The sequence below is a fragment of the Cryptomeria japonica genome, chromosome 5, assembly GCF_030272615.1.
Source record: "Cryptomeria japonica chromosome 5, Sugi_1.0, whole genome shotgun sequence".
Classification (NCBI taxonomy): Eukaryota; Viridiplantae; Streptophyta; class Pinopsida; order Cupressales; family Cupressaceae; genus Cryptomeria; species Cryptomeria japonica.
Genome location: NC_081409.1, coordinates 622,310,288 through 622,334,383, shown reverse-complemented (window position 1 = coordinate 622,334,383; position 24,096 = coordinate 622,310,288). Strand labels below are relative to the sequence as shown.

General features: G+C 37.0%; 1 protein-coding gene across 1 annotated transcript in view; it reads right to left on the bottom strand.

The window, feature by feature from the left end:
• Nucleotides 1–24,096, bottom strand: part of LOC131063775 (agmatine deiminase) — a 182,563-nt gene that overhangs the window by 23,145 nt on the left and 135,322 nt on the right. The window lies entirely within an intron of this gene.

Genomic DNA, 24,096 nt, shown 5'->3' with positions numbered 1-24,096 from the left:
AATGCTAATTGACCATGTTAATGAAGTCTGTTGCTTTAGAGCTTTCCAGTTGCTTCTCATCTTTACTGCATCATGACTATTAATGGAATCTCTGCACAGGATGAATGGTCAATCATATGTTTGTTAGTTAACTTCAATCGCTCTGTTCATTATGTAAACTCTTAATATTGATTTAACATCCCCATGCTGCTGCACATGCCATAGCCGAGATTTGGTCTTTGAGTCACTGCTCTACTTTTAATATCTTTTGTTGATATCAGGCTTGCCTTGTTTGTCAACTTCCATCATAAATTCATTGTAGTCATTGTATTAGTGGGATTATGATCAACATAAGTGTGGTTGTAATTGCCATTTGCTACATTGTCTATGTCTGATTCATGGGTTTAGATGGGGTCATCACAGTCTCCCCTCCTTGAAAATGCTTGCCCACAAGCATTCTTAAAAATCACTGATTCCTGGACCTCAAACTTAGGGTTAGGGAAAAGATTCACAAGTAGTTATTTCTTCATTAAGCTCTTGAATATAAACCCTACAACCATCAAATTGAAAACACAAGTGCATACATATATATACATATAAAACTAATGAGATTGTTAGAGTGAATAAACATATCTCTTTTATTACTATTTATTATCAAACATGTTTTGAGCACAGAGATAGGGGCAGGATAGGTTTGACCAAGCCAACCCATACTAAGCCTAAGAGCAGAACTTTGGCCCTCTTGGGCCCGGTGGCAAGACTTTGACATCCACCCAAGGTATATCACTTAGTAGGTACTTGTCTTGCTTCCCTATCCATGCTTCATCCCTTATAGTTAGTAGCTCATCATGGAGATTGTAGTGGAGTCCTCAATTTGTCCAATCTAAGCCCAAGAGCGGGACTTTGACCCTCTTGGCCTCAGTGGCAGGACTTTGACATCACCCAAGGTATACTACTTAGATGGCAACCTTATAACCTATTACCTACCTCTCCTATTTATCATGTTTAGTGGGGGAATGGTGTGGAGATCGTAGAGGAGTTCTTGGCTTGTCCAATCTAAGCCCAAGAGCGGGACTTTGACCCTCTTGGCCTTGGTGGCAGAACTTTGGCATCCACCCTAGGTATACTACTTAGATGACAACCTTAACCCTCTTACCTACATCTCTTATTGATCATGTCTTGTTATAACATGACAAATATAATCTCCCCTAAGTACATAATAATTAAGCATAAATTTTATACTAGGGTTAGGAACATTTAATTAACCATAGTTTTGTCCAACTCTTATTGTTCTCATATTCTAGATCAAACACAGAGCATACACGAAGTACACACTTGAATACATGAAGACACTGAGCATACACCTGAAAAAAACAGAGCATACACATGGATATATATAGGCACGAAGCATACACTCAAATGCTCATATTGTTAAATTCCTCCTTACTAAATGGAATGGTTCATTGATTCATTTTTACCCTGCAAGATGGCAAAAATCATAGCGCTGATAACACTGTAATGTCCCCTTTTGGGATTTGCCTTAATTTAGTCCTAAGACAACAATTTTAACTTAAAGTGAGAGTTGTAATATATTAATAAACATAATTTTATCAGAAAAGAATACATTTCATTATAATTTTTAACTAAAAATTTTAAGAATGGTTCAGAGGATAGAACTTATCTTGATAACTTTTGCTGATTTGCATACTTGAAAGATATGCCTCGATATTATAAATTATTGCTGCTCAACTGAGCCTTCAGATTACAGTAATAGATTCTTCACAACTTATGCCATAGTTCTCCCTCTCAACTTGATCTTCAAATCTGCTTATGAAATGATCTATAACTCCTCATATAAATTTTCTATCAAACTCCTTTATCCTTATATACATTCAACTATGCCTTTTATCCAAAGACATGCCTTCTGATAAATTAATATCTTACACATATTCCATTTTATTTGCTTCATCAATACATATTTATTCTTCTTGAATAATCTACCTTCTCTGATCTGGAATGTATTCTATATGCAACCAATCTATTGACTCAAGGTCAATTGCTAAGACTGAGCAATCCCAATAAAATATAAAAGAGATACTCCAAAAACTCTCCCCCATTTTTTTCCAACTTCTATATACATTTATATCTTCCTTATGCCTCTTCGTGAAGGGAGGTATCTCTTAGAAAAGAGATAGCCTTTCAAGAAGACATAACTCTTGGTTATGCTAATCGCTGTTCTTGAGACTTTATTGCCTTTAGATGTAATCTTTATTTATCTGCAATAAACATAAGAGTTGTCCAAAACAAATCGCTTTCTTTTAATTAAATGATTGCTGAACATTAATCAGCATCCTCTTCTTTAGAATAATCGCTGCTTATATTAATCTTTGCCTTGTTAAATGAATGATGATGACAACTCTCCTTTCAAAATATCACTGCTGGGTTTTTGTAATTATAATTTAATTTTAGCTTATCTTGGTTTCTTTCAAGCTTATTTATCATTGCTTCTTTTAAACTTACTTGTCGCTGCCTTTAACCTTGTTTATTATTGCCTTCAAAAAACTTCACTTCAGCGATAATCATATACAAGTTTCAATGCTGCTTTATATAAACTATCACTGCCATTTCATTAATAAGTTCTGCCTTATTACTTTTACAAATCACTATATTAACCGCTTTTTATGGGCGATTTAACTTGGGTGTTCAATATATACTTATATACTTTATTCTCTCTAACATGCGCACTAATAAGGAATTCGGCCATTATTAAATCTCGGCTTAGACAGACCGATGTTTAAATCTTTAATTAAACATTATCTTGGTGCTATCTTCATATAGTCGGCCGTAACTGTCCATTAATAAGTAATCATCGCTACTTTGTGAATTGCTCATCTTTGTCATTGCTAGGCATCCTAATAAGTCACTGCCTTTGTCTTGTATGATCCGTTGCTCAAGTGAAGTCGCTGCCATATAATATGCTATTCTTTGCTGTTATGAAGTCAGCATTTCTAATAAAGGAAACTCACCATTTTGAAAATGGGGACATTACAATCTATTTGCTTCAATGTTTTTGCCATAACAAAAAAATATAAAAATATGTATGTCCTAGGGTGAGGACCAATGGCCACTTTGCAAATTATTTTTTTTCTTAAGTGAACGTCACAACAGAAGGCAAAAGAAGCCCTGCAAATCAATACAATTTGTCACTTTTCAGGCTCTAAAATTCAACATGGGAAGAATTAAGCATTCCTGCATGACATTAATGAACTTTGGGACTATTGTTTTGACAAGTCTTAGATCTCCCACTTGGAAAAATCTTTACACTTTTATGGCTTCTTGATCTACTATAGAAAACATGTTAATCTATACTATAGATCCATGTCCACTATACTAGTAACTTGTTAATCTAGACTCTAGTATGTTTTCTTACATGAAGAAGAAAGGAATTGAGTCTAGTACAACTTTCATTGTACCTCTTGTACAATTGTAATTCTGATGTACACGACACCCAATTACTCTTAAAAAATTTGTTATGCAAACATAATGGAGTAAAAATAGTTCCATTAATCTGTATTATAGAGTCAATCATCACCAATTTTTTCCCCATATGAAATTGATGGTCCCAAAGGAAAGGACATAGATCATAAGTTGAAAAAATTAAGAGAAAAAGCCAATTGCATGTCCTCCTAAGGCCAAATCAACTCCTCACACACAAGACAGATATAGCTACACATTCGTTCAATAATTTAATTCAATTTATATTCATCTAGTGAAATCACAACTATATGCATAGTACTGTCCCCATTCAACAAGTAGGAACACATGTTATTTTTGTATCTATGGTGTTAAAGGTGTGCCCAATGCCTTGTATGTCCTAGTACACATAAAATTTCCCATCAAATGAATTATGACTTCTACAACAGAGCCACTGAAAATTATATGCACGAGTTTAATACATATTCAAATTCAAGTTATGCTGCATACATAATCAGGCCAAGGCTAGTGAGAAATCCTGGTCCACAGAAACAACAAAATCTGCTCAAGGTTTTCTTTTCAATTATTCATAGGTGTTTGTGATTGAATCGTCTAAAGGATGTATTAATTGTAGCACATCCCCTTACGTTTTGGCCTTTCACACCCTCTCACTACCCACTCCCCAGTTTAGAGCATTTTCGAGAGCTCTGGGATGGGGACATAATGCCCCCCTCCTATCCCATTTTTCACTATGTTATTGAGATGGCATGCCATTCCCAAGATCCCTTGACCATCCTAGGAACATAAGGCCACCCCCACCTATTCTTGTTATATGCATTTATGTATCAGAAGCATCTCTTCCTGCAATTGCAATGGATTTTACTTGCACTCAATCAAAACCCTACTATATTATGTTACTTCCCATTAAAAATATAAAGGCAAAAGGGGTTATTGCTCCTACTTGGAACTTATTTAGCTTTTACCTATGTCATCTGAGGACACATACCCGACCAAAATAGGTTTGTTGCCAATTGGAAACATCTCGGGGATGCAAGGACGGATAGAAAATGTCCCTAACCATCCCCAAGAATCCAAAAAAAATGGAAACATCTCAGATTTTGCTAGAAATGGCTAGGGATGGCTAGCTGTCCCCAGGACAGTAGGGGACGCTTGGACATTCGCAAACTGTCCCAAGGGTTGTCCCCTATAACCTAGCCCTTTTAAAGTTGCTTCTTAAGAAAAACACAAATGAATAATAAAAAAATAAATTTGGGCCCCCACACCCCTTTGTAAGAACCTAAACCTAAAAACAACATTAAAACATTAAAAAAAAAATAGCTCATTTGTGTCAATATGCAAATTGTGAATAACTAATAGAAAAAAAGCACTGTTGAATGAAAACCAAATGAAAGAAAGAAAGAGTTGTGATAAAAGGGTAAAAGAAGACCATGCCTCCATCATTTCAAGTTCATTCATTATTTTTTGTTTATTTTTACAAATTCGTTTGCATTTTTATTTTTGTTTTTGTCAAAATTTCAAACACTTAGGAGAGTTATTTTGTTTGTTTGAGTTCTATGTTTTCACTTACAATTGTCATTAAGAATTTTTTTGTTTGTTTGAGTTCTATGTTTTGACTTGCAACTATCATTAACATTCCAACCACAAAAACAATGAGCACTAGTAGCAATGAGAGTAGTGAGAGTGAAAAAATTGAAATTGAATAAACATGGCATGGAAGTTCTTCAAGGAGTGTAGGTGTTTTAGGGACATATAGTTCAGGAAATCCGCTTAAATGCCCTTTTGAACTCTTGAAAAAATATGCAAAGGGCCCAATTAACCCAAAAAAACCACTTTTACAATATGCAACAACCATAGACACTAAGAAAAAAAAATCAAGGGGGGACTAGAGTATGGTTGTGTCATATTTGCAAGGAGGAATATATGGACAGCTACACAAGAGCTCACTCCCATCTTATAGGCATAACTCATTAAGGGGTAAAAAAAATGCAAAACCATAACATTAGCTGAGAAGGCAACGTGACTAGGTTGCACATGGTGGGTGAAGCCCAAAAATCAAGAATGTCAAGGGAGTCTTTGTAGCCATTGTCTAGTGTTAGTGCTATTACTACTGAATCTAGGCATGTTGAGCCTAAGAGTCAAAGAGGAAAAAAAGGTCCACTAGTGTTGTAGGCATGTTTAACATGCAATTATGAAATGTAATTGATAGTTCTACTGCCAGATTTTTCTATGCTAATGCTATACCATTTCATATGGCACACTTTCCACTTTCTAAACAAATGTTCAAAGATGCACTCACTTTTGGTCCTTGTTCCTTGAAATGTCCCTTACTTTTTTCCCCTTCTTTTTTTCCAATTTCAAACTCCACAATGCACCCATTAAGGTTAGGAAAGAGAAATACAACACTGCTGAAAGATAACCCTTCCACTTTCTGATCACCAAGAGCCCAATGTGGGAAGGTGAGAGCATACAATGAATAGGGGATCGTTAGCTCCAAAACAAACTGAAAATACAATGCTAGGCGGCAAGCCAGCCCCTTCCACTTGTCTAGCGGGCAAGAACAACTTAATGTAGAATCACTCTGCCACTTTCCAGCGGGAGGACAGTTATTACAATTCTGAAAATAAGATCACTCTACCACTTTTCGACGGATGGACAGTTATTACAACTTTGAAAATAAGATCACTCAACCACTTATTCAGTGGGAGGACTATGAAACCAACTGAGAGTAACAATTAGGCAGCTAGGCCATCCTCTTCCACGGTTTTCAGTGGGAATACAAAATGTAAAATGCAATTAAACAAGGCTGATCAGTACTACTGATTTCAGCATTACAATGAGAGCATTAACTTGCAGATTACAATAGCAAATGGATATCCAGACACACCAAAATGTTAGGAATTGATCCTCTAACAAATATAAACTATTCAGCACATGAAAAGAATCCAAACAAGTAAATAACTAAAGTATGTTATGAAGAACAAAAAACTGAAATAACAAACCAACAAGAATAGAAATCACCTAAATGCTCATAACTTTGCCCACACAACTCCAAAAGACTTGAAACCAAATGCAAATGGTCCTTAGAGACAAGGTGTCCAAACCAAGACCAACAAACTGCTGCAACTCAGATCAAAACAGCAATGCATGCTTTCCAATGCAACCTCCAGCATGGTACGGCCTAGGAAGTAGGGCGATTTTGTCTAGAAAATCCAAATCAGCTCCAAAAATCATGAAACTTAGCAAAATGAATCGCCTAGCCATGAGGAAAACATAGGATGAATACCCAAAAGCAGCGACTGAACTCCCAAAGACTTGAAGGAATTTCACGTTCAGCTACATACAAACAACAAACTCCTAAACTTAAAACAACACTCCAAAATCATAAAACAACAAATAACTTCCTTCATCTTCAATGAGCTTTACTCCTCTGAATGAGAAACGGTCACAATATTCAACTAGGGGCTATCTTTCAAGCACGAAATTGAATGAAGCTAGGAGGTATGCATTCCTCGAAGCAAGAGTCTGAAATAATTTCGACAGCACTTCATTATATTCAGCAATAGATAGTCTCAAATAAAGGCCAAGACACTTATTTATAACTTTCTCCCAAATTGAACCTCCTTTTCCCTCCAATGTGGGACTAAACAATGGCATTCAAATTCACTTTTAATTTGCATTTCATTTCATCCTTCACCAAGTCGTCCCATTTTGCCTAGACAAGACACTTTATTAAAATGCAAATAATACATAATATGAGCGCCCGACATATAATTGAAAAAATGACTTTTTAATATAACTTAAGCAATCCCTTAATAAATCGTCCATTTTTGCCTTAAGTTATAATTCAACTTAAAACACCATTTTCCATCAAATACTAAACTTGCCAAAACAAGCTCCAAGAATATGGGAGATCAAACTTAGAGAACTACCCTGCTTGATATAGCCACTGCACTGAGCTGCAGAAACCCTGCCAAAAATAGCACTACTGAAAATAGCACTTACTAAAAATAGCATACTGCTAAAAATAGTAAATGTGTCCAAATGCATTTTAACCACATCTTGAGTAGTTGTCGCAACTTACTAAAAATAGTAAGTCTGGAAAAGTCTTTAGATTCATTTGCATGTCATACCATCACGAAGCTCTCTAAAACCCCAGAAAAAACCAGAAAAATGAGTTGTCCTCGCCCCCACTTACTAAAAATAGTAAGTTTGCCAAACTCCACTGATTTTTATGCATGTACCATCATTGCGAAGCTTTCTGAAAACCCAAAAGGAATCTAGAATCAAAACTGTAAAACTCCAACAAACAAGCCACCAAAACTGCCAAAGCATCCTCCTAGAAAAAAGGGAAACCCTAATTCTACCTCTTACTGACCAGCAGGTCTCAAGATTGGCCAACAGTCCCCAAAACAAACTAGAGCGGAAAAGGGGACATTACATTCCCCCTTGGAAATCATAAGCTAAGCATCTCCCTCCTTGATAAGGAGTATTCCAAGGTGACTACAATGATGGACTTGAGATAATTTTCTTAGAGATACTGATTATTCAGGGAAGAAGGATGAAAGCTTCCAATTTCATATTTTGAAGGATGCCATGGAAGAGGTTGGACCCTCTAATCTTGTACAAGTAGTGACTACTTCAGGCCACATATACAAGTTAGCTGGCTTAATGGTAGAGCATGTTTACAAGCACATTTTTTGGACCCCATGTATTCGTGCGTTGAACAATGCATTGAAAGATATTCGAAAAATGGATTGGTTAAAGAAAGTGGTGCTAGAGGCTACAAGCATTTATATTTTCATTCATAATCATCGCACATAATTTGCTTTGTTTAGGACTTTTTCAAGGACGAAATTTCTCAAGCCTATGCATACCAGATATGCCAACTACTTTATTTTGTTGGAGAGGATGATTGAGGTGCAAAAGCCTCTACAATTGACGATAGTTAATTCAAAGTGTGGTAGATAGGCAAAGTGTAATGTCCCCTTCTCACTGATGACCTTCCAGTGGTCCATTAGCCTATTCCTGAGACCCATAGGCTAGGTGGAATGAAGAATGAGGGTCCAGCATTGATGAAACGAGGACTTACTATTTTTAGTAAGTCAGGGAATGGCCATTCTAGTGTTACTGTCCTACTGAGCTCTCCATGCTTTGCCTCTGGAAGCGAAGATCATGCTTTTCTGAGCATTAGTTCTTGACTTACTATTTTTAGTAAGTGGCAGTGTGGCACAATTCTATTTTTAGTAGTAGACAGAGTTCTGATTCTGCAGCAGTTCTGTGGTCGTCCAGGCTCAGTTTCATCCTAGTTGTGATAATAATCAGTACGGGAGTCATTTGCGACATAATTAAATATTATTTCCTTATCCTAAGGTTAATATTTAATTAATCTGATTATTGGCTACGGGTTTATTAAATTTGGGATTAATGCCTATTTTATCCTAAGTTTTTGGCGAAATTCATGTGTACTATGGGATGTCGAAATATTTTAGAGGAATATTATTTCACATTGCATCTCCATTATTTGCCAAGTGATTAACATGGGTCCTCTCCCTTTTGGCGTGAGTTTTGACTTATGAAAAAGTGGCGCTACACTTGGGTCCACATGTAGTGGAATGAAATGCAAAGGCAAGGCGTTGAATTTGGAGGAATTGGATTTGGGTTTGAGGAGTGAAATTATAAATATGAGACTTGGGCTCCCATTTGCACTATCTATGAAAATTGCATCGTTATGCTGCCGGTTTGGCGACTGAAAATCTGAGCTTCGAAGTATGGCTTCCTAGCTAAGTCTCAGTTTCGTACTTGCAAGATAGTACCTAGCTGTGTCCTTGTATTCCCAGTGCTATTGGTGAATGAGTTGCAGATTGTGGAGTGTTCTATGTCAGATTTGAGTGTTTTCTGGTTGTTGGTCGCGGGACTGTTGAAAGTATATTTTGCTCACACCTCTTAACCAAGCGACTCCATCATTTTGGGTGCCGGCTCATCCTTCCTTCCTAGCCATGGCGATACATTGTGTAAGTTTTTAGCAAGTTTAATTGAGCAATGATTTTTCTAGACAAAATCGAACTTCCTAGGTCTAGTGTTGGATTTTGTGCTTGCATTGGGATGCATGCCAAATAGTTGTTGGGTTGTTGGGGTTGTAGCTTTGATTGGTTGTTGTTGTGAGTGAATTATGGTGGGTTTGGGACTGGTTTGAGTCAAATTGGATGAAAAATGAGGGAGTTATGAGCATTTGGGTGTTTCCATGGGCTGTTGTTTTGTACTTTCAGCTTGTAGATTGATTGTAACAGAAAATTATATTCTTGCTGTAGAAATCTGCATTACTCTCCTTCTTTCATCTCTAATTTTGTAAGGTTGTTTCAGTAGTACTGATCAATCATTCTTGCTGTCCTTATTTTTGTAATTCCCACTGCATAAGTGGAAGAGGCTGGCTTAGCCGCCTTCTTACTTTGAAATTCAGTTTATGTACTCAGTGCTCCCACTGAATAAGTGGTCGAGTGATAAGTTTAATGCAATTGTCCTCCCGCTGAAATATGCGGTAGAGTGATAGTTTAATGTAATGTCCTCCCACAGAAATATGCGGTAGAGTGATTGAATTTCAGTTTCTTGTCATTTTCCCTTGGCTGGTTTACCACCAAGAGTTTGGTTTCTATCCTGCTAGATAAGCAGAATGGGCTAGCTTGCCGCCCAGGCATTGTAATTTCAGTTTGATTATTGTTGCTAACGATCCCCGGAACACCGTATGCTCTCACCCTCCCAGACTGGGCTCTCGGTGAACAAAAGGTGGAAGGGTTCCCTTTCAGCAGTTTGGATTATTTCTCTAACCTTAACGGGTTGTGGTAATTGCTTGTATCTCTTATTGTTAAAAAATCAAAAAAAAAATTTACTGGGATATTACACAAAGGAAAACACAATTGAAGGAAAAAGTGTCAAAAAAACATCCTCAACGATGATTGGTGGTCCACAATGAGGTAAGAGATTGTTGTTTTTTATTTTTTAGTGAATTGCTGATTTTATTAATAACTAATACATTGCTGATTTTAGTATTAAATTTATGTTTTTCATTTTAGAATTGATATTAGATTAATAAATTCGATTTTATTATTAATTTTTTTATTTTATATTTTTTATCATAGTTGAAAAACACGCTTGTAACTTGTAGGAATCACGAGTACTCATGCACCCAAACCAGTGGCGAGTCACTAGTGAAAAAACTAGTCACCAGTTTTTGTCCAAATTCACTATGATATTTCACTGGAAACTCATCTAAAACATGTGATTTTCTTCCAAAATCTGCAAGAAACAAAAATGAAAAACATGATAAGCAGTAAAAGTTTTAATGCAATTTCAGTCAATTTTGTGGCGCGATTTCCACATGCGAAGCTAGACTAGGGCACAGAGTGGGACACCATGCTAAAAATAGAATTTTTTCTGCACATTTATAAAACCCTAACATCAAATGAAAAGATAGGGAGACATCAAACTATCACTTCAATTTTGGTTCTCAAAGCGACAATCATAATAATTTATTTATCTATTTAAAAAAGAAAAATTATCTTCACAAAATCCAATAGAATGTAAGGAATAGGGGAGCTTTTTTCAAAGAACCGGACTCAATTTTTTTGAAGACTTAAACATCTAAAAATTTGTTCATGTGAGCTTTAGATAAAATTATATTACTTTATTTAATTATTATTTAGATTAATGTTCAGATAATGAATAGTAAAAATTAACAATAAATAGTTATTTTACTTACAATAGTGTTTGTGTGTGTGTATGTGTATCGTTTTTAATTGGCAACTTGGATCACATTTGAAACAATTTATAATTTTCATTGATATTGAAACTTGAAATTCAAATGTCTTCATAGGGTGAACTTACTTTTTTGGTCTATGTTATGTATTAAACACAAAAGATGATTTATATATGATGGAAATCGGTAACATGGATATGTATATATGTAGATATATATATACATATACATATACATATATATATATATATATATATATACACACACACACATCTACACACACAAATATATCTATGTCGTTTTTTAATTGGCAACTTGGATTACACTTGAAACAATTTATAATTTTTATTGATATTTAAACTTGAAATTCAAATGTCTTCATAGGTTGAACTAATTTTTTTGGTCTACGTTAGGTATTAAACACAAACTTTGACTTATATATGATGGAAATCGGTAATATTTTCTACAAATTTAGTATATATATATGTGTTTTTGAAGAATCATTTTAAAAATTATATATTTTCAAATGTTTGATAAATTTGCTAAGTTATTGTCATTTTTTTCCCAAGTTTTTTGCCGAGTCTTAAGTTTTTAAAAATTTGGGCCAGCTGAGTCATTGCAAAGTCTGAGATTTCAGCTATGATTTTTATTGTGGTTATCTCAATTTTTGTATTTTCAAAAAATTGACAACCCCAAAATTTGTAGTTTCTGATGTTCCCCTATTAGATTACTATGTTTTGGGGCAATTCAGAATTATACTATCAGGCTTTTACAATAACTTGTGCAACTGAGAACATGAATATTAATCTAATATTGATTAGTAAATACATACTGAGGTATGAATCCAAACTTCTGTCTCCTTACAGCAGCTTAAACTCTGTAGCGTCTACTTTATATTGCTACTGAGATGATATGGCCACCGTTTTATGATTTAGATAAATTAATTTGCAACAATGATGTAGTAGACGGTTTGTCCTGACAGTATGATCTCGCCCCCTTGCTGGAATTATTTCTGAGGTTCGATTTCTTAAAGTATCTATTTGTGTACTGTCCCCTTTCTGGCCTCTTATGAAGTTTTAGCCTTTTGGCTAAGTGGAGAAATAAGGAGAAAAATTAATTAATTAATTTCTTATAAGTCATGAAATAAATCAAAAATTAAAAGGGTGACTTTATATTTAATTAATTAATTAATTAGTGACTTAAAATAAAATAATTAATTATAAAGTCACTAAAAAGAGATAAAAATATTTCTAGAATCCTCTAGAAGTTTATGAGACGTATGGAGAAAAAAGATAAATAGAGGATGAGCCTCATTGTAAGACCATTGGAGAATGGACTTGGATGATGAACTGACTGATGTGTTGCATTAGTTGAATCTCTGAGGACGTAAACCTTCAGCAGATTGATAGAAGGGCTGGATGAAACCCTAGTTTCTTCTTCTTGGGAGTGGGAAATACTCAGTTTTTCACATTGTGCATAACGAGTTTATGGTGGTTGGGAAGGACAAACCAGTCCTTTCACTTGAGCTTAATTGAATTACTTCATTTGTTATGGGGGATGAATATTCATGCCATTATTCAGATTCTCGGAACAAAGGCCATAGCAAACGAATTCTGTTTGGAGCAGTAGGACCTGTTTGGAGCAGTAGGACGATTCTATTGGAGAACATTTCGTAGAATATTTGTGAGTTTGCTGTTGTAAGTTGCAGGTCTGAAGACAAATCTGTATTTTACCTCCTTACCCACGATTTGGGTCAGACTTCACCATTAAGTCATCAAACCTTCCCACTAAGGGCTGCAATATCTTTGGAGGGGTTAGGTGATTCTGTTTGAAACAATTTGACGGTGTTTGTGGAAGGATTAAGTGCCATATCAGTCTGAGATTAAAATCATGCCAGTCAGCCATCGATTTCTTCACTTGTGTGGACCGCCCTCTTTGGTGAAGGTCAACAAAGGTGTTTGATGATTGAAGAGGAGCTGATTCTGCTGTTATTTATTTATTATTCTCATTTGAAAGAAACGGGCAATTTTGGGGTAAACTACAATCTTGGTAATAGGGTTACATTGAGGCAACATTTCCATCAGTAAGTTGGACCACTATTCCTTTGAGGACAGGGCCATGATTTGTGATGCATCCAGATAGCCGTTGGGAGCTGTCATTTTGTGGTTTGGGTCTGAAATATATCACAGGAGGTTCAGCTGGAGGAAGGAATTTGTTTTGCACCAAAAGGAGACACTCTCCAAACCGTTATTGCTTGCTTCTTCATACACCACTTGAGGCGATATTGTAAATCAGGTACTTATGCATCCTTTGTTCAGAAATCAATAATTTTTCCTGAGAATTAATATTCAGAAAATCAGAAGACAGCCATTAAAGCACAGTTGTATCTTTGTCATTGCATCAATAAATGTCATGGTGTATCTTGAAGAGTCTGAATTAGGATCAGTAATTAATAACAGCAGTAGTGTTACTTCAGACTGTCTTTCTGCAGCATGTATGACAATTGTTCGACATAATATCTACTCAACAAAATTGATTCATAATCGAGGTGTCTACTGTATGTTGGATTGTTTAATGATTGCTCTACCAATTGCATTTGGTATTTGATAGTTTCCAGTGTGTATGCTAATTGTTTGACAATATCCATTGAATGCAATTATGTCCGAAACTGCATAACACGCAGGCTGAAAATTAGAACAGCAGTTGGACAGCAAATATTCCTTGTTTTCAATCATAATTAGGACAGGGGATATTACAATTCGATTTTGGGTCTTTGACCTTCCTTGCTTTATATCCACCTAGATTGGAAATGGAATTCTTGATAATAAACCTGATCGATGCCCTCTTGCAATGAAATGATTGATAAAATATATTATACATTCCAATGGGTGTGTCCATTGGGAGATAGAACGTAACTATTTGTTAGGGTTGTAATCGTGCCTCTTAGTAATTACGTGATTAGTTATAATCACTTTTATAGTTCTTCCTCCTTTAATTACAAATTATGGTGATTGTTGTATCATCATCTTAAACGCTTCTTTCTATAATCGATTCCTTATTAATCTCTGATACATAATGGTTTATGTGCCCGTTGCTGTTTTATTCACTCGTGATGACTAGTCATTAGTTTAAGCTAATGCGATAATAGTTATTATACTTTTCTGAGTCACTGATTCTTGATCGATGCTTGCCAGTGTTATACTGATATTTACAGATCCTTGGTTATATTGTCTTCATGTATACTTGATGTCTTCAAAGGCAAATGCTATTCCTCCTCAATTGATAAGAATCGATCTTAAGGCTATGATTGGTATTGCCTTGTGGATTGCCCATATGGGGGACATCACATAGTTTTCTTCACTAAGGCACGTTTTACAAGGATTAAAACTCACATTTGTTAATGCCAAAACATCAATGGGTGCGTTTGACATCGTTGTCCAAGTTTTAGTTGGTTTTTGCCTTCATTTTCCTAGCTTTTTGTGCAATTTCAGGTTTTGAGTTCCTCTCCGCAAGTAGGAACTTTTGGATGTCATTACAAGTGGGAACTTTTTACTCAAACTGCAAGTTAACTTTACATGCAATCAGTTCTTTAAAACCCGATTACAAGTTGTGTTGCACTTTTACTTGCAAATCAGGTCCTAAGACCCGAAATGCAAGTCCAAACCTATATTACTTGCAATTGGGTCTTTAAGACTTGACTACAACTAAAGTCCCTTTGGTTGTGCATTTTTGTCAAAGTCAAGTCAGGTTTTATGTCTACCATTGCAAGTGTGAAGGTATACATTTTCATTGCAAGTTAATTTACTTGCATTCGGGTCTCTAGAACCCGATTGCAAGCCCCTTTTCGCCATTGTATTATACTTACAATCGAGTTTTAGAGACCCGATTGCATGAATGTTTGGGTATGTTGCACTTGTGTTCGGGTCTTCAAGACCTGATTGCAAGCTTATACTTACCATGTCCTTGTAAACCTTGCACTTGCAATCGGGTCTTGCAACCCCGATTGCAAGTTGGTGCCTTTTTGTGCAATTATCTTTACTTGCATTCAAGTCTCCAAGACCCGATTGCAAGTGTAAGTATCAGGTTTTCCCCTAACTTGCATTCTTCCATTTCCGTATTCCAAGTTTTCTGCAATCCATTTGCACTCGCATTCCACATCCCAAGATCCGAAATTCACCTTGTCTCCACATACTATAATGTCCCCTACTTAAACTAAGTTGATTAGGAGACAAAACTATCTTGACATGAATCCAATCAATGATAACATAATCTTCTTTCTGATATTGAATTGATAATCCAATCTGATTTATAATATCTGCTTTACTTGTTCGTTCAAATAAATATATATATATATAATATATTTTCCGATAGTATTATACTATATATTTTACTGCAGAGTAGTTCTTATAAAATATTATAGTAATTATAATCATTATATTATTTTCTATAATTATATTGTTATTAAGTTCTGCATAAGAATATTATCGTGCTTCATATATTAAGCATTCATATTAAGCTCATCCCCCATGCACCAAGAACAAGGATGTTACTGCTTGTAACTTAATAACAGTTCTGATCTGATCTGATCGATGGCAATCATCAGTGATGCAACCCGACCTTCTTTTATGAGCACGGTCTATACATAATAATTTCCAATCCATTCGATGGTTGCAGATGATACATATTCCCTTATCCTCCCCTAAAATCTGATCATATATCTGCCATAAAGTGATCATACTTATAAAGATTGCTTTACATGGATTTCTGTATACAATTTGCTCTCCAATCTACATATACTCCTTTCTTCGAGTCTTCCACAAGTACTATCATAGGTCTATATTTAAATCTGCATACTCTTCCTTCATATATCTGCATTCCAGCGCTTTTCATATTCTTCTTTTAATTCTTTATATGCAGATCTGAATATATATATTTTATCTTTTTATTCTTCACACCCCCACCTTTTTTTATTTCTAACTCCAAACTCTATTAATATGTGTCTCGTTTATCTTGAAGAGACACGTCTTATTACAAAAGACATCTCTACTTAATAGCCACCACTTCATTTGCAACACATTAATCATTTTGTTTAATACAGATCGCACCACTTCAAAATATTTACAGTTTATGTTTTGACCAAGTTATACACTTACCATGTGAATTCTTCTGTCCACGTCCTCCTTGTGAACGAGTTTTTCCCATGTCTACTGTATTATCATTATGCTTACTTTAACAAATCGCTGACTTATAAAACAATTCCTTCTTATTAATATTTGGTATGGCAATCGATATTGTGGTCTTATCATACCTTCTTGTAATCTTTGACCATGAATCGATGATAATAATCTTAGATAAATTTAAACAAATCACTGCATAAGTCATATATGGATATCATTGTTCTGGGTATGGGCCCCATAATATGATCGTTGTTCCAGAACTGATTATTTAGAAAACATAATCTCTGAAATTTCTTTGATCAGATTGTAATCTTTGCATATAATTTATGTAATATAATATTAATTTAGATATTTCAAGGATATTATTATTGATAAATAAATATTTAATAATTTCAAATTATCATTCGTTGACAAATATTATATTAATTAATAAATAATAATTGCTCCATTTAGGTTATATATAACAATCAAGGGGGGGACACGACACATACTCTCATTCCAACATTTTCCCTTGGCAAGATCAATACTCGTAGTCCAAGACCTAACTACAAAGAAACACACTTTGATGACTTGAAATCGGGTTTCTAAAACCTGATTGCAAGGGGTCTCAATGCATGTAAAGATAGTGAGCAAAAGCCAGTGTTGTCAAATGTTGATGACAGTAGTGGTGTAAATTGAAAAGAGTACAATGTCACATGCACACAGAGAACTTCTCTTGAAGAATCAATATTACCCCAAGCAAGAAGATGAGGTTGGACTTCATTGGCAAAGGACATAAGAACTATCAATGATGCAGGTTGATGTTTCTAGACAAATACCTTCACCAATCTTGAATACATCAAGTACCAGCAGTATGAAGACCTCTTAAACAAAGGATAATGTAAATAGAGTCGTGTCTTGGACACTTAGATTAGTTTCAATTATGCATTTGTAATTTCCCTTTGACAAATTGCATGTAATCCCAAAAATTGTAATTGCAAGTAGCCACATTACTTGCATTCTTGTAATTTGTAATTACATGTAAACAAATTACAAGTTGAAAGACAGTAGAACTATAATTTGGAATAAGTCATAGTTAGTTATAGTGGTTGTAAATAAAATCTTAGTTAGTTGGAATTCTCCCACTTTTTTCTCTCAGCTCCTCTCCTATATATATCAGAGGGTGTTCTTAGTAATTTTGATCTTTTTAGCCAGCAAGAAAACTCTACAGAAATTTACAGCCATAAAGACTTTATGTTTTATACTTGTTAATTGATTTCTCAAGTAATATCAAAAAGGCATTTGAGTTTCAGACTTTGTGTTGAAGCCTTGTTGCTATATCCATTGTGTTCTTATGTCATAGTGGTATATTTTTCTGCATATACTTGAGATTTTGGTGAGATTGTTAAAAAGAGCTTTAATCTGATTTCTTGTAGACTTTGTGCTGCAAATATTGAGGATTAAATTATCGCAACTAAGTGTTCATAATACAGAGAGATTATAAGAATTTGTGCTTGTAGTTGTTCTTATTTATGGTAGTCTAGGGGTGCATCAAACCAACAAACTTTGAGCTGTTGTAAGTTGTACATTGTTCACATATCAATCATTCTGGAAGGTAGATAGAACAGTAGAAAGTAAAGACTTTGAACTTTTGTTTCTACATTCCTGTCCCGAGGAAGTGAGAGAAGACTTTGAGCTTTCATGGAAACTTCGCTTCATTTTTGTATAAGCATTTGTGTATTTGTTAAAGTTTCTTAAGTTGATGTATTTGTTTTCCTAAATGCAGTTTCTTTTCTGAAATGAGAAAAGAATATCATCTTTTCAGAAAAAAGAGAAAAGGATGTAATCCCACCCAAGTTAGACTAGTGTTATAGTTAATTTGTAATAGTAGAAAAGGGGGAGCCTTCCCTTAGAATAAGGAGAGTTTTAACTCACACGCTGTGGCTGAAACCACAATTTTGCATGTCTCCCTAGGTGTACAAAATTTTCAACCAACAATTGTTTATAAGTTTCTAACTTGAAAATTTAATAAATTATTTTCAGTCTGTGTAAATGCATTTGCTCCATTATCTCACCTATTGTGGGGGTCATAACATATGCTAATACAATTCTAGATGGGGAAGACGGGAGCGGGAGCGGGAGGAGTTTCCTGCGTAGGAGTTGCAGAAGATGGGGAAGACGATGCTGCGGATGAGGATGATTTCATCCCTCTCCTCCTTTCACCTTCTATGCCATCTGATGGGGCTCTTCGTGGCTCTTCTTTGCTGGAATGGTGGGTGGAGGAACTTGGTACTGAGGAAGGAGTGGAGCCTGCGATAGCAATGGAGGTGTTTTGGCAAGGGTTTTTTGTGGCCTCTGTTTTTGGTCATCAGGGGTGTGCGGTGGTTCCTGTCAATGGCCTCTTTTCTGCTCTTTCTTTCGTGGGGGGTGTTTTCTTGTTGGTGTTTGGGTAGATCTGGGACCCTGGCGGATCTCTTGTGGAGAGGCTCTATGTGTTCTCTCCTCTCCTTTGTGTTGAGGATTTGTTGTTGTTCTGGCCTTTGGTGCTCTGATTCTTCAAAGGAGCTTCCTTTTTCGGTTCTTCTCTGTTAGGCTACTCTCCTATGGAGGTGGAGAGTTGTCTTTGGTGTGAACCTTTGAGAGGGGTTTCTTGGCTCTTGCTCTCTTCCCCTCCTTGTCTGTTAGAGGTGACCATATTTCCTATGGAGGTGGATTTTTGGTGAAGGGGAAAGGGCTGGTTTTTGCTTGCTGCTAGAGAGTGTTGGTTATTGTCTTTCTGCTTCATTCTTCGTCCTGTAGAGATGGAGCTCTTTCCTATTGAGGTGGAGAGATGGAATGTTGGGGATTTTCAACTTTTGGTGCTCCTCTTGCAGAGTTGTCCTTGGTGTGAACCTTTGAGAGGGGTTTCTTGGCTCTTGCTCTCTTCCCCTCCCTGTCTGTTAGAGGTGACCATATTTCCTATGGAGGTGGATATTTGGTGGAGGGGAAAGGGCTGGTTTTTGCTTGCTGCTGAAGAGTGTTGGTTGTTGTCGTTCTGCTTCATTCTTCGTCCTGTAGAGGTGGAGCTCTTTCCTACTGAGGTGGAGAGATGGAATGTTGGGGATTTTCAACTTTTGGTGCTCCTCTTGTTGCTAGCTATGGTTGTCGGTTTCTTCTCTCTTGGGAGTCTCCTTGGGTGGGGCTGGAAGTTCTTTTTTCCAAACTCCCAGCTTGTCTCCTGGACTGGTTCCCTTTTGTTGTTTCTTGGTTTGGCCTCCTTCCCTCGGGTTTTTGGGGTCTTTGTTCCCCCTTCTTCTAGTTGTAGGTCCCTGGTTTATCCTATAGGCAGGACGGTTGCTAATAGTTTTAAAGGGCACAGTCTGTATTTCTGTTGTCTTTGGTTTGGGGAAAATCCTATGTTTGGAGTTTTGAGCTCTTCATTTAAGGTTGAGGGTGCCTAGAAAAACCCCTGGTTGCTGGTTTTGGGTTCCATTTTAAAACCCAATTTGAAGGTTGAGGGAGCCTTTCAAAACCCCTTCTAGCCAGATTCAAATTGTATGAATATCCGATGTAATCTGGTGTTGTTATTGAAGGTTAGGGGTACCTTTCAAAACCCTGATAGTTGGCTGAGGGTGCTTGGTATACCCTCGATTATTACTGTTTTGTGCTATAGTTTGGAGCTGTAGCTTTGTTGGGTGTGGCGTGACTATGCTGGTTGTTGCTGGTTTTAGTCATCTTTACTGGATTTTGGCTGCGGTTTTTCATAGTTTATTTCTTTTAGCAGCCTACTTTGTTGGGTTCTAGATCCCGATAAAATCTATTGGGTTTCGAGTCCCTCCAAAACCTGTTGTATGGGGTTTCGGGTCCCTTCAAAACCTGTTTTTACCCTAATCAAAAACATATGCTAATACAAACTCCCCTAGCCTTGGAGAGATTTATGAGACATTTGACAGATGAGACAAGTAATTCATAGTAGGGACGCTGATTTGGTATTTTATGAGAAGCACATTAGGCCCATTTTGATGCAGAGATGGCACACTATGAACACCCTTCATATGACTTCATGCACCCTAAATCCCAAATGGAATTCAACAAGACCTAGGAGAGTGCCTCCATCCAATGATGAAGAGCTTAAAGAAGGATTGAAAAATGCTCTTGCAAAGATGTATACGGAGGAGTCTAGCAAACTTAGAGCATGGTGGCTAGACTTTGTGAGTCTTCGTGGCCCAACACATAGTAAACCAAAGGTGAGGATGGATAGAGCTACATTATCTCAAAACTACCCCATTGAATGGTGGACATGGCGAGGCAAGGATGCACTAGAGTTGAGGATGCTTGCCACTTGTCTCCTTTCACATGTTGCTAGTTCCTCTACCACAAAGAGGAATTGGTATACATATAGCTTCATCCAATCAGTCAAGAGGAATAGGCTTACCTCTAGACAATTGGAGAACTTGGTGGGGCTTCAAGACCAACAAACACCTGAGTATGTTAGACTCTAGTTGCACATTGAGATGTTGATCCCAAAGATACTACACAAGTTAATGAGAGGGCACGTGATGTATTGCTTAGAGTTCCATTGGATGAGACAGCCTCTCATAATGTTAGTGACTCAAACAGGCTAATTAGGGACAACTGCATATTTGTATATTTTTGTTACTTTGTAATTGAAACTTGCAGCCTTTGGACACTTTGGTGAAATTTTTAAATAACATATAAACACATTGTCATTGAATGCATTTAAATTTTGTTAAAAATTCATTTGTTTATCACTTTCTATGAAATGAAAATATCAATTTAACTCTAATATTATGTGTTAAGGTTCTATGATGTATATGATGATTGCCTTATCAATGCTATCATATGAATTTGAAAGTTTCTAAAATTTTAATTTTTCCTATTTTTTTATAGTTGTACCCTGCAATCCTATAAAAAATGGCCTTCCTCACGACATCCCCATCCCCAAAACGTGTCCCCTACTCCCTTGTCATCCTCGTCTCGAAAAGTTGGGGTAACATAGGCTTCTAGTGAAAAAATTGCAATAAGTAAAATATTAGATTTTTTATTTTGTTTTTGCTGCTTTGAATTGGAAGAAATATTTACAAGTTCAAAAGGCATGAAATGGGATTATTAATAGAATATTTAAATATGTTAATTTTAGTATTAATGCTCTTTCAGTGTATATTCTATTTTAGACAGATCGTCTTCGATCTTCTCAGCAGTTTCTTATTAGAAACTTGCTATTCTTGTAAATAGCTTTGTATTATTTATGAGCGTTTTGCTCATTCTGATTAATCAATCAATTCTTTGAAATCCATTGCGTGTCTCGCATTGCTTTATGGTATCAGAGCCATAGGAGGAATTTTTTCGAAAAATTTTTAATCCTAATTTCCAATTAGTGGAAATTTTCGAAATTATTTTCTAGAAAAATTTATCAAAGTTTTTTTTGGCTTCTGGGGTGGAATCGTCGGTTTTCGACCTACAGGTTCGTCGTTTTTTCGGCAACCTCTGTTTGCAGGGTCGTCGCGACCTGTGTTCGTGCAGGGTCGTCGTTTTTTTTCGGCGTCGCGTTTTATCCCGTGACCTGTGTTCTGGACCTGCGGGGTTGTATCGTCGCATTTTACCGTCTGTAACTTCCGCGTCGCGACCTCCGCCTACAACGTCCCGCGCGACCTGCAACTCTCTGTTCCCGGCGTCGTTCACCTGCGATCTGTTCCCGGCGTCGTTCACCTGCGACCTGTTCCCGGCGTCGTTCACCTGCAACCTGTTCCCAACGTTGTTCGGTGATCGGCAGCAAACTTTGACTCTGTGCACGTCTGCAGGCTTCGGCGTCGTCACCTCCAACGTCGCCACCTGCAACTCGTCACTCTCTGCAAACAATGGCGCCCACGACCTCTGCAATCTTCGATTGAGGTGTTTACCTCCAGTTTTTATCGAAATTCAATTTTTCTTGCAGATTCGTGGTGGTTTTTTCAAACCCTAATCTGGGTTGTTGTCCATTTTTTCTGGGTGCCTCGATTTTTGTGCCTCGATTTTCGAGCCCGCGGATCCAAATTCTGACAGGAGAATCCTTCTGGGTTTTTTGCACGCATTTCTGGGCTATCTTTGGATTTTTCTGGGTCAGCTAGGAATTTTTTTTTGGGAAACGTGCAAATGGCTTCTCTCACCAATCTGATGTTAGAAGGCAGTCAACGCTTTAATGGTCACAACTACAACATCTGGAAACAGCGTATGTTGACCATTTTTGAATATAGGCATCTTGACCAGCTTGTTTTGGGCAAAGAGCTCAGTCCTAGTACACCTGGTGCAAACCAAGATAAGTTTGATGAACGCAATCGGGAGGCAGTCATGCTTCTCAAACTCTCAGTAATTGATGATCAGTTACCGTAGATTCCTTCCGGCAAGACAGCTTCTGACATCTGGAAGCATCTGAAGGAATTGCATGAGACATCCGACAAGAGCCGAGCATTCTTTCTGAAGAATCAGTTGTTCTCCATTATGATGGACGAACGTATGTCCTTACAGGAGCACCTCACGAGGATTAAGGACATTCGAGATCAACTCGAAGCTATTGGTCGGACTCTGGAGGAAGAAGACATGGTTGTAATCACCTTAAAAAGTCTTCCGAAATCGTATGAACACTTCATTGAAACCCTCAATATTACTTCCACTAATGTTGATCTGAAGTTTTCAGAATTGTGCACCAAACTTCTTCAGTAGGATCGCTGGAAACAGCAATTTGGTAGTGGTACTACATCAGCCTCCTCGGAAAATGCCTTCACAGCTCAATCCTTTCAGAAGGATAAAGGCAAATTTCAGTCCTCTCAGTCTTCTCAGCAGAAAGGCTCTTCTCAGACACAGGATGGAGCTAAGAAGAAGAATGTGCAGTGCAATTACTGTCACAAGTACAGCCATATGAAGAAAGATTCCGTCAGAGGCTCACTTCTGAACAAAAGAAGCAGGGAGGGTCACACCAGAAGGCGCATGTTGCGGAACATTCCGAGCAGAAAGAGTCTGCCTTTTATGCCTTTATGGCTAAGAGGTCTTCAGATCATGCCAGGTCTTCTGCTTGGTACATCGACTCTGGTGCATCACGTCACTTTTCTCATCGGCGTGACTGGTTTACAGACTTCTCACCTTTCAGTGATTTCGTTGTATTTGGCGAAGGTGAGGAGTATACAGTTGTTGGCAGAGGCACTGTTCAGATACAGTCTGGTGGCAGGACTCTCCTTTTTCTGAATGTCTATTATGTTCCTGGAATGGAACTTAATCTGCTCTCTGTCAGCCAGATTATGAGGAATTCTCCTCAACTAGATGTGGTGTTCAATGCTCACAAGTGCTCCATCATTGATCGGGAGACTCGTCTTACTGTTGCTGTTGGTCTAGAGGATCATGGCCTATATAGGCTTCTTGACACTGGTGATTCTCCTGAAGTGGCTCTGGCAGCTCGTGTTTCTCCTCTTAGCACTTTGTGGCATCAGAGATATGGACATCTCAACATTCAGTATCTCTCTCAGCTATCTCGGGAGGGACTTGTTTCAGGGTTACCTGATATTCAGACTCAGCATCTTGGAGTATGTGGCGCCTGTCAAGCTGGCAAACAGCATCGGACTTCATTCCCACATGGAAAGTCTTGGCGCGCATCTAAGGTACTTCAATTACTTCATGCTGATATTTGTGGTCCTATGAATACATCTTCTGTTACTGGTTGCAAATATTTTTTGCTTATTGTAGATG